An 11,613-nucleotide genomic window follows, 5' to 3' on the forward strand; every position below is an offset into this window, starting at 1 on the left:
TGAATGTTAAGCACATGTGCGCACACATATACACAGTTAACAACACCCTACCCCTCGCATGTACATGCACAGCAGATGAAAAATAAGTCTGGAATGTTGACCCTAATCTTAGTGTCCCCATCAGGGCATCATAAGATGTAGCCACGTCCAAATATAAGATAATAGCAAAAAAGTGAGTGAGTGAACAAATGAATTAAAGTCACGTCCTCTCCCTAATTTAAAAAAAAATATGTAAGGATATTTTTATAAAAGTCCTCAAAGAAGGAAAAAATTATGTCAAAAATATGCTTATGTAAAAATCCTTCTCTGTTGATACTGAGGCAAACAAGCTTATGAACAGCGAACGGTTGCTCCCAAGTGAATGTTGCTTACACACATGTAGAGACACATGCATATATACAGTCCTGTGATGACTATCTTGGCGACAACTCCACAAAGAAACCTGGGTCCCTTCTTCTATTTCCTTGAAAAGACACTAAAGGGAATTTAAAAGAGAAAAATTATGGGAAGTGGACAGCAATGAAAATATCATTTCACTCAGGTTCATAAATCATTTAAAAAATTCTTCTTTCATTTCCCGCCACCCAGCAGATTTATTGAAAATTTATCACCAGTCTTTTCAGGGAAACATTTCCTTGTTCAGAAGACAGAGGATTTTGACCTAAATTGCCTAAGAGCTAAGCCAGAATACCATTGTAGTTCTGCGGCTCCATTTCAAAACTAGCCTGTATTTTACAGAATTTCAAACATCTAAGTCACTTCCAGTCATAGGAGCTAAAATTGGGCAGGGTGGAACTGCGGCTGTCAGAACTGATAAACATTTCCTGAATGCCAATTGGTTGGAGAACCATGTCTCTGAATGCCATTAAAAGAGTCTGAAGTCTACCTCAACACGTAACCCCAAGTTGCAATTGCTTGTCAGGAAATTGAGACTTTGTTTGAACAAGCTCAACCAATATTTTAGTCCCTCATTCTGTGATGCAGGGCTCTTATGAATGCTGAGATCTCTGGAGGGAATAGGCCAAGTCTTCCGGTTCTGCACCAGGATGAGAATAATAAAGTTCAAATACCTTGATCCCAGGGATCAGGATCTTTCTGTATGGACCAATGCCTTCCATGGGCCTCAGAAAGTCTCAAGGAGAAGAAAAAAAAAAAAATCAAATCAAAGCATCCAATATGTGCTATGGTAGGACAAAACAGGTTTGACAAAGACTAAGTCCTTTTTCAATGTTGGAGGAATTTTGTTCTCTAAGGCAAAGTTTATCCTTGAAAAAACTGGAAAAGGATGTTTCTTTTTTTTGTTGCTTGCTTCCCTCCCTCCTTCTTTTTTATGCAGTGACCACTGCCAGCTAATTATTTACCGCACAAATTCAGACCAGCCTGCTACCCTCTTTTCAAGGTAGTATTTAATATACATTTCTTCCCCTCCCCCAAGAGTCTTATTGATAGGAGGAAGTCTTTTGTTCCCAAGACAAACCCAACCTAAGCTGGTTTGGGCACAAAGTGAACTTACTAGCTCACCTGGTTGCTTGAAGGGTGTGGGTGTCCTGGGCCTCAGAAACACTTGCTGTTAGGGACTATAATTCTGGCACCTTCCTCTTTCTCTCCCTCTCATCTATGCTTCTGACTAAGTCACCTCCATTCTCTCCCACCATAGGTTGGCTTCTTTTATAATGGGGCACATGGCTACCTACAACTCCAGTGCTTCACACCAGATCACCAGAGAGCCTCTCCTCCTTTGGAACTCAAATTTTAAAATGTTGAGGGAGGGCTTTGACTGGGCTAATGTAAAGAAGGTGCACATGACCAGAATAAGCAACCGATGACAGCAGAGTAATGTTCTATAATTGGCCCCTCCTGTTCAGGGAACAGATCTGTTAGAAAATGGCAGCTCCTATTTGAACTCCTCAGGGAAAAAGGGAAGAGGAGTATTTCTGGAAGAAGGAAGGTAGGTATGAAGGAGGAAACAAAGTGGGACATGTTTCTCAGAGAAATATACAAATATTCATATGCAAATCTGTTGCTCATTTTTAAGTCCTAATACAGATAAGTAGCTGAGACTAGGATCTGGGAATTCAAGCCACAGGTTTCCAGGCCTCCATAATCCAGAAGCCCATACGCTATTACCCTCCTTATCAGTATCGCTTCAGTACCACTTTCTTGATTTAGTAGTTATTTCTTTTTATACAATGGATGTGTTTCTGGAAAGTGCATGTATAAATCACTTTTTCTAAAGAAAGAATAAAAATTTATTTATTTATTTATTTATTTATTTATTTATTTTTAAAAGAATAAAAATTTAAATGAACTAGTGAAGCTTCTTATTTAAATAGCCTTTTTAAAAAAAGTAGCAATTCATTTAAAGTGATAACCTTCTTAAAAAAGTGATGCAAATACAGTCAATTATTCACAACAAAGAAGCCAAGACTATACAATGGGGGAAAACACTCTCTTCAATAAATGGTATTGGGTAAACTGAACAGCCACATGCAAAAGAATGAAACTGAACCCTTATCTCACACCATACATAAAAACCAACTCAAAATGGGTTCAAGACTTGAACACAAGATCTGAAACCATAAAACTCCTATAAGAAAACATGTGGGTAAGCTCCTTGGTATCAGTCTTGGTGATGGGTCTTTTTTAGATTTGACCCTAAAAACAAAAGCAATAAAAGCAAAAATAAACAAGAGGGACTACATCAAACTAAAAAGCTTCTGCACAGCAAAGAAAACCATTAGCAAAATGACAAGGCAACCTACTGAATGCGAGAAAATACTTGGAAATTATTTATCTGACAAGGGGTTAATATCTAAATATATAAAACACTCAAACAAAAACAAGCCAACTAAAATTAACATTTTTCTTAAGAAGTCATATAGATGGCCAATAGGTTCATGGAAAGATGCTCATCACTAATCATCAGGGAAATGAAAATTAAAACCACAATGAGATGTCACCTCACAACTGTTAGAATAGTTATTATCAAAAAGACAAGAAATAGCAAATGCTATTACGGATATGGAGAAAGAGAAATTTGGACACCATTGGGAACATACATTGGTGCAGCCACTACAGAAAACAGTATGGAGGTTCCTAAAAAAATTACAAATAGAACTACCATAGGATCTAGAAATCCCACTTCTAGTTATTTATCCCAAGGAAATGAAAACACCAATTCAAAAAGATATCTGCACCCCCATGTTCACAGCAGCATTATTTACAATAGCTAAGACATGGAAGCAAACCAAGTGTCCACTGGTGGATGAATGGATAAAAAATGTGATATATATGCTATTACACTATATATCTATATCTGTATCTATCTATACACACACACACACACTATATATATGTGTGTGTGTATTACATATATACAAGTCCCACTTGTATATATGTGTGTGTGTGTGTGTATGTGAATAATAATGAAATATTATTTAGCCATAAAAAGAAGGAAATCTTGCCATCTGGAACAATAGGAATAGACCTTAAGGGCACTAAAGTCAAGTAAGTCAAACAGAAAAAGACAATGACCTCACTTAGTGTGAAATCTAAACAAACAAACAAAACACCCAAAAAACTAACTCATAGATACAGAGAACATCCTATGCCAAAAGGACTATGATGTGCAAAGCCCATGCCATGGCAGTTAGTCTCTTAGACACTGTTTGTGGGCACTAACCACACCAGCCTCCTTGATTTGCATTTGGTTTGTGCTTCTATTGCTGAACTCCTTCTACCTGACCCATTTTCCCCAAAGATGTCTTGAAATTCTCGATCCACTTACAATCAAGATCTACTCTTTGGAAAACTTTCCTCTCTATAAAGAGACAGCTAGTATCTGTTCTGGTATATTATGTTTCCAAATAAACTCTCAGGGCAATCCTAGCTCCCTTAATTTCAGGTCCTTATGAGAACCCTACTTTTGTCCCCCCATGTGATCATTCTTTCGGGTGGCAGCTGAGAGTACTGATTCTGAGTCATAAAGACCTGGTTTCAAACCCAAGCTGGGTGAACACGGGCAAGTCACTTAACCTCTATGAGCCTGCTTTCTCATCTGTAAAATGGCCATGAAAACAGCCAAGAAGACTATTGTTAAGATTAATCACGGTAATGTTTAGAAGCATTTAAAACACCTGCAAACTCTCACAGTGAGCAATAGTAAACGTGATTATGAGTCATTATTTCTCATTCCTCCATTCAAACATCCTTCACTGAGCACCTGCTAGACGAGCCAGACCCCATGCTAGCCCAGGAGAATACCTACAACTGAATATTAAGTTTAGCTTTTAGCTTCCTGGCTGCTAAGGCCCAAAGGGTCATATTAATTATTGCTAAGGTTTTTATTTTTATTTTTTTTCTGGGCCCAAGTTTATTCAATTCTATGATACTTATACAAGAAGCTTGATACCAAAAGGTTTAAGCTCTAAAGGAAGGCCTATCTAATTATGGACTTTCAGATACTAAGATAATCAGATGAGAATGACATCTCAGCACTCAATAGGCTTAATCTTGAGGTAACACAAATCAACCCATATCAAAAATACCCCACACATCCCTGCACTTCCAATATAAATGAAAAAATATAAACTAAACATGCAAGTGACTGTTGCAACATCTCTCTCTGAAAACAGGATTGGTCCTCCTCACTGATGAGAAAAATATGCAGGTTTAGTCTAATAGAGATGTGACCCTAGCTATAAATTATTCCTTTATAATTTTAAATACAGTGCTTAAGAAATGAACTTGCATGGCCAAGATGCACGTATGCATTCATTTAGTCTGATCTTGAGTAATTCACATTAATAAGAAAGACACAGGGCCCCATCTTGCCATATGCTGGCAGTCACTTTACTGGACTCGAGATAGAATCAAAGTAATTGCTCCATAAAGTAAAGCAGTTAGTAATAACCTAAACTCCAAAAGCCCTTTAATTTTCTGATTCATATCTTTAATCAATTTGCAACATGGAGCAATTGAGTTTTCCCTCTAGTTTTCCCAATTGTTTGCTCAAAAGGGCTGCTCTGCTGCCTTTGACTGACGTGACATTATTGCATTTATATTGACTTTTACGGCAGTTTTTACAACATTCGAGGTGCATAAGTTACATGAAAATGTAGCACGGGAACATTTTAGGATGAAAGTAAGCCATAAAGAGAGCGCCTGGCTATAATGTCTGCAATTTACAGTGTGAGGACGTTACAAATGGAGGAGAGCAAACCAGGCCTGGGCTTGGAATCATCTGCTTCCAAAACCCCCAGAAATTGTCCAAGCTTCCCCCCTATAGATCTGAACTAGGAGAAGCCACAACTGTGCTGGTTGCTTTTGGCTTTGCTGTGCCTTGAGGTGCTCTGAAATACTTTCTTAGACATGTAGAACCACTTTCTAGTTTCAAAGGTGGAGCAAGGGAAAGTGCTGGAAAGGGTGCTAAGGAGGCAGGATTGTTCTGAAAATCAAATGAGTCAACTGAGGCCTAAATTAAACCAGGGAATGGCTTGAAGACGATACTACTACTGGCTCATTCTCACCTGTTCTCAGCTGGCCCCTCAGTCTCCACCATTTACTTCCTGCCAGGATGGCGGTGAGGTGGAAACAAATGGAAGGTCATTTTCCATCTACAAAGAATTCTCACTTCCACTTCTCTAACTGAGCCACTTCTCTTCAGAGCCATGGCATCTCCTACCTAACAGGCTCCAAATCTTCAGCCCCTCATCTCTCCTGTCCTCACTAGAGATACTTTCTGAAGACATCAGTCAGAGCATGTCCCTTCTCTTCTGAAAACATGTCCAGAGGGCTCCCCCTCCTTCAGATCCTTTCTTCGGCATCCCAGGAAAACCATACTGCAGCACCATCTTAGCTTCCAAGGTGATGGCCTCCATTCAAACCACACCAGGGAGTAACTGGTCTGTGCACCAGCACTTCACCTTGAGAGTTCCCACCACTCCTTCACCTGTACTCCATCATTTCTCCACCTACTAAAAGGTTTGGAGAGGTCAAGACCTGGACCCTAGAGCCAAATTCCCTTGGTGTGAATCTCAGTTATACTGCTTAACCCTCTGGGGCCCTAGGAAAGTTACTTATTTTCTGTCCCTCAGTTTCCTCATCTGAAAAATGGGTATAATAGCAATACCTATCTCGCTGTATTGTTATGAGGATTAACTTATTCTATATATGTGAAGAGTTTAGAACAGCACCTGGCAGAGTAAGGACCACTGACGTGTGAGCTACTATTTGAATGTTGGATTCTTCTGTATTGCTTCTTCTAGAATACTCCTTCTACTTTCTCTGATAACCAAAATCCAACCCTTCAATAATTAGCATGTTTCCTCCTCAGTGAAGCTATCCTAGATTTTCCTGTCAGAATGAGGCACCCTTCTGTGCCTTCCTTACCCTTTGCATGTGTTTTTTGACTTAGAATTTTTGCAAAGATCACATGTGTCTCTGACCAGAAGAGCATGATTTTCATAACCAACAGGAGCCACTGTGTAAGAGGATCACAGTAGGTGACCGAACCAACTGTCAGCCTTGTTTGCCTTCCTCACCCTACAGGTTTGCCACCTTTGGGGTCCCATCGTGGCATGCAAACACACATAGTGCTAATTAATATCTGTTACATTACCTGTGACTTGGTCTTGACTTTGAAAGAGCTCAAAGTTCCAAGAAAAATTTAAATCAAAGAAGCTACCAGAATCTTCCCTTAGATCAGCCCTCACAAACCTGTAGGCCTCCTTCTGGACAGACCTGCTGGTAAAGTAGGATTGGAACCAGGGGCCTAGAAAGGTGAGTCCAACACTTTCCTACCTAGGGAGGATCTGGAGCTGGCTGGTGGTTAGCTCTGGGGGTGCACGGAGCTGAGTGCATCCACCCCAGAACCCAGAGAGGCAATTCACTAGCAGCTGCCACTCTAAGAGATGATATTCCTGGTCAATATTCCTGGTGGGAAACTTTCTTTCAACATGTGGCCTTTTGTCTTATACACACCTTTTCAAGAAAACACTCCTCATGAACTAGTAGTGTCTTTATTTTATTCTTTCTGATAATATAGTTAATGCTTCTTTGCTCTTTTGGCTTGTAAGGCCCTTGAAGTTGGCGACTATATGCCTTTTAGGTATCTACTTTTGAACATTCTATTTTTAAATAATAAAACACAAACAAACACAAAATCACTCCTAATCTGACTTCAAAAAATTATGTGAAATACAGACCAAGAACATGGCCCTTTCCACCCCTCCCCCTACGTTGCCATTAGTTGCATGTAAATTCTTCCTGTTGCTCTAGTTGCCTCTCTCTTACTCTCCACTCTCTCTCTTATCTCCTATATTTCTTTTTTTTTTTTAAGATTATTTATTTATTTATTTGACAGAGTGAGAGAGCAGAAGCAGGGGGACCTGCAGAGGGAGAGGGAGAAGCAGGCTCCCCGTCGAGCAGGGAGCCCAATGCTGGGATCATGACTAGAGCCAAAGGAAGCTGCTCAACCGACTGACCCACCCAGGCGCCCCTGCCATCTATCTTTCTATCCCCATCTATCTGTCTACATGCATAATGTATGCACATAAATCCCATATACATCCACACATACAGCTAGTGGACTTAAAATTTTGGTCTGCAGAATCTTTTTCCCATTTAATGCTCTATCATGGCCATCTTTTCCCAATCATCTGAATCTATCTCATTTTTATTAATGCCTGCACTCCTAGAAATGGAGTACTCGGTCAAGAAGCATGGTATCTTGGGGTAGCAGGCCCCCAAATTCGGGCACAATATGGTGCCATCTCACCATTCCCACATCACTTTCTGCACTCTAACCTCTCTCTCAGGTCATCAGGGCCCTAACTACTCCTTGAACAGAGGAACAGAGGCCCTTCCATGGGTCTTATATTCACCTTCCCCCCACTCAGTGCCCTGTAAGGTACTGTACAAACAGCAAGCACTCAATAAAAGCCTATTATAAGAATGAATGGACATGCAAGAAACCCAATATAATGCTACCCAGTCAAGACCCTAACCACCTGCTAGACAGACTGCATACGTATTTGAGGGACTTTCTGTGTTGCTTTCAGGAAGTTACTGGGCTTTTTTTTTGTTTCCTCAGTTTCCCATTCATTCAGTAAGTCTAGAGACACTGGCTGTCTCCCCGGAGACCTTGGGTGGAATCTGGTATTTCAAAGTGCTTAATGGCGCTGCTCAGTAAATAAAAGATGTCATTAATATGCATGAAGCTATTTCATCAAGAGGCCAACAGAGCAAATTTAAAAGCTATCTTCAAGGGAAAAGAACTAAACTGCCATTATCATGCATACTAATAACCACAATGGAAGTCTGCAGGAGCCAGGACAATGCACTCCCTGGGGCCCCTCAGCCTCTGCTGCAACCTTAAGGTGCCCCTGGTCTTGCTGTCAGCCTCTCAGAGAAGGGCTGGAGGAGAACCATCTTTTACCTCCAGACTCTGACAAGCAGCATGGAGCTCTCAGCATTCCAGGGTTGTGCTTAAGGGCCCTCAGATGATGCATCTAATGGTTTCCGAGAACTGTCCCTAACAATATGAAAAATTAGATGGGAAACAGCCAACGCATGGGCAGGAGAAAAGCTTGAGAGGATTTATGATTTGCCACCACTCCAAGGTCACATTTCCACTCATGGGCATGAGAAATGGGGCGCGTGGTTAAGGCAGAGTCATTAGGAGAGAACTGAGCACACCGTGCCAACTGCAGAGATAGCAACAAGCTGGGAAAAGAGGTTAGAGGCCTTGGGCTGCCACATGACTTTGGGTAAAGTCCTTAAACTCCTGTCACCTGGAACCTATACCTCACCTCATCTATGCTTCATCCGCAGGTAATCAGAGATACCTTCCCGAGGATCCTACGTGTTCATGTTAGCAGGGAGTCTAGTGTCTTCCTCTTGAGGCTTCTCTTTCTTTAATTAACCAAGAATTGCCAATGGGCCCAGTTTTCATTCAAACGTCAGGAGAACTTAGGAGGTTGATGTGTCCATTAAGGGTCTCCAGTTGAGCTGCCTTTGTTTCTATTATCACCACATATGTTGCTGTTAAAAAAGATTCCCACCCCAGACAGTCCCCTGTGTTCTTTCTGTGGCTGAGACGATGCTTTTTCTAGTCCAGATCCTGTGAAAGGTTGCAAGGGGTCTCCTCACTTGTGACCCCCTATTACTAGGCTGTCAGTGGTTACGTGCCTATGCCCAGCAGCAGTATTTCCAGGTTCTCCCCCAGGACTTCCAGGCCCTGGGGTTGAGACCAGAACAATACTTCCAGATGTGTAAAGTTCTTTCTTACCAAGAGAAATCACTTGACCCATCCCAAGCTAATACAGGTGGCCTAAAACAGGATGTTTAGAATCTGAGCCTCCTAGGAGATCCCTTGGCCCTCATGCAAACTTACTCATCTCTTCTCCAGCTAAGCACAGTACAGGGTGTTGAAAGGGTGCAAAGGGTTATCCTCTTCATATCTTACATTTGCCTAATTAGGAGGAGCCACCTCTCTGTTCAGAAAAGAGGCAAATTTGAAGGGTTCCAAAGTGATTTTCTGTACCCATCTATACAATGAAATTGCAGATAAATTCTCTTGTTAAAAAAATAAGTTCTACCATTACAGGTATTTTGCTCTATGTATAATGTACTTAGCAACACCTTCATCTGTCTCACTGGGAGGTTGCGAAGATCAAATAAGGCATTTAAAGTATACATTTCACAAAGTAAACAAACAAACAAACAAAAAGAGCTAAATGATAAAGACAAGGAATTGCTACATAAATTGAAACATTCCATTAGAAATAGAGTTTAGTTCTAGAAACTCTGGGTTGACTTCTAGGTAGACAGGGTCTCCCAACAGGAGAAAGAGAATAAAAATTGGTTCTCTGAGGAAGGTCAGGGACAGAGCATGCTTGATTTGTGGTGCAAACACAGAGAGGAAGCCAAAAGAATGGAAAGACAAATGAAAGTTGTTACAAGGACAGTATTACTAATTTACAATATCCATCTCCCACTTAAATAATTACTGTTCCCTTAGCTTACCTCCAAAATTTTGTATATTTTTGAAGCCACTTAAACACTCTGGAATTCAGTTTCCTAAATGTGAAATGAGATTTTTTTTTTTGTTTTAGTCACAGAATGTCTTGCATGAGCAAAGACTTATAAATATAAATGACCAATAAATAAATCCACTGAAGTATAGTATTTAAACACTCCAAGACTAAGAGATAAATGATAGTCTTCCAATTTCTGTTCATACTTTACAGAGTAGGAGACACTGCCTACCTAGCAAGTCCACCATGAGGCCTTTGGAGATATTTTAGGGCAATGGTCTTTGGTGGCCAAGGCCCAGATCCTCAGCCCAGGGCTGCATATACAGTTACACTGAGCTTGTTGAGTAATCTGGCACTGTTGGGCAGATGAAGGAATTTATCTAAGTAATCAGCACTTAATTTTTCCTAATTTTTCAAACAGAGAGAATAATAGACTCTGGCCAGAGGTATAATGTGAAGAAATTACCTCTGATAATGCCTGGAAGGCCATAAGCAGTCTAGACAATGAATAGTTCAGATAGCCTTTCTTTATCTAATATTAAGCCTGCATTCTCCTAATGAGCTAATTTCTCACTTTTCTGATAGTAGCTCTAAAGTTACCCCTTGCTCCAAAAAAGCAGAAAAAGCTAGTTGTGTATAGAAAAGAAACAATTCCACTTTTCTGCATAAAGGTACTGTGACAGTTGGGAAATGCTTTTAGGTGGGACAGTGGGTGGGATGGAAAGTGGAGAATACTTGGGAATAAGCGCAAAAATGAAGACAACCTTGGGAGGCAATAAGGCTAAGAGGCACTTGAAAAATCAACCCAGCAAGCCAAACTTAAGAGTTGTGACAAACATATGGCCCCTCACAGCTTAACTGTGTTTCTCTTCAGAGTCACATAGATCGTCCTTTCTTCATAAACCTTTCCATGAAGGACAGAAGGAATCCTAAAGAAAGAACCATGAAACGGGAATTTTGTGTTTTGTTTCTTCTAGTGCTACACTTTCATCCTTACCAAGAGAAAAAGAATCAGGGGTAAAGAATCACATAATCTCTACAAGAGGTTAGTTTGGGGAGAGGGGTAGTTTGCCGTGAATAACACAGCATCCCAATGACATGCTTTTGCCAATCAGGTGAGCTTAGATTAGGAGAAAGCTGATCTTACAAGGTCAACTTGTGGAATCTCTCTACAGCACTGCTGACTGATGGTCACTCAGGCTCCCTGTGAGCCCCTTCAGAGACAGGAACTTCCTGCCACTCCAATTTGCAGATTCTACTGTTGGACCACTTACACTGTTAGAGAGTTGTTAAAAAGTAGGATGAAACTGAGGGGACCCAACATTTCTTGTGGTTTCAAAGACAAATGCAAGAAGAAGATGAATATGTCTGAACAGAAAGAAAGCATTTTCAATATTAAAAATCTCATGTAGGCATTTAAGTCGGAGAAAAATTGTGTAGGGAGTCAACCTGCAACCTCTCTTGTCAAAGACCCACACAGCACTGGTAGCCTGTTTCATATAGCTTGGCACTTGATCATCTGTTTAATTATCTTATTCTTTTGCGGATTCATGGGTGTGCCTCTCAAGTGGATATA

The sequence above is a fragment of the Ursus arctos genome, unplaced genomic scaffold (genome assembly GCF_023065955.2).
Source record: "Ursus arctos isolate Adak ecotype North America unplaced genomic scaffold, UrsArc2.0 scaffold_17, whole genome shotgun sequence".
In the NCBI taxonomy this organism is placed as follows: Eukaryota; Metazoa; Chordata; class Mammalia; order Carnivora; family Ursidae; genus Ursus; species Ursus arctos.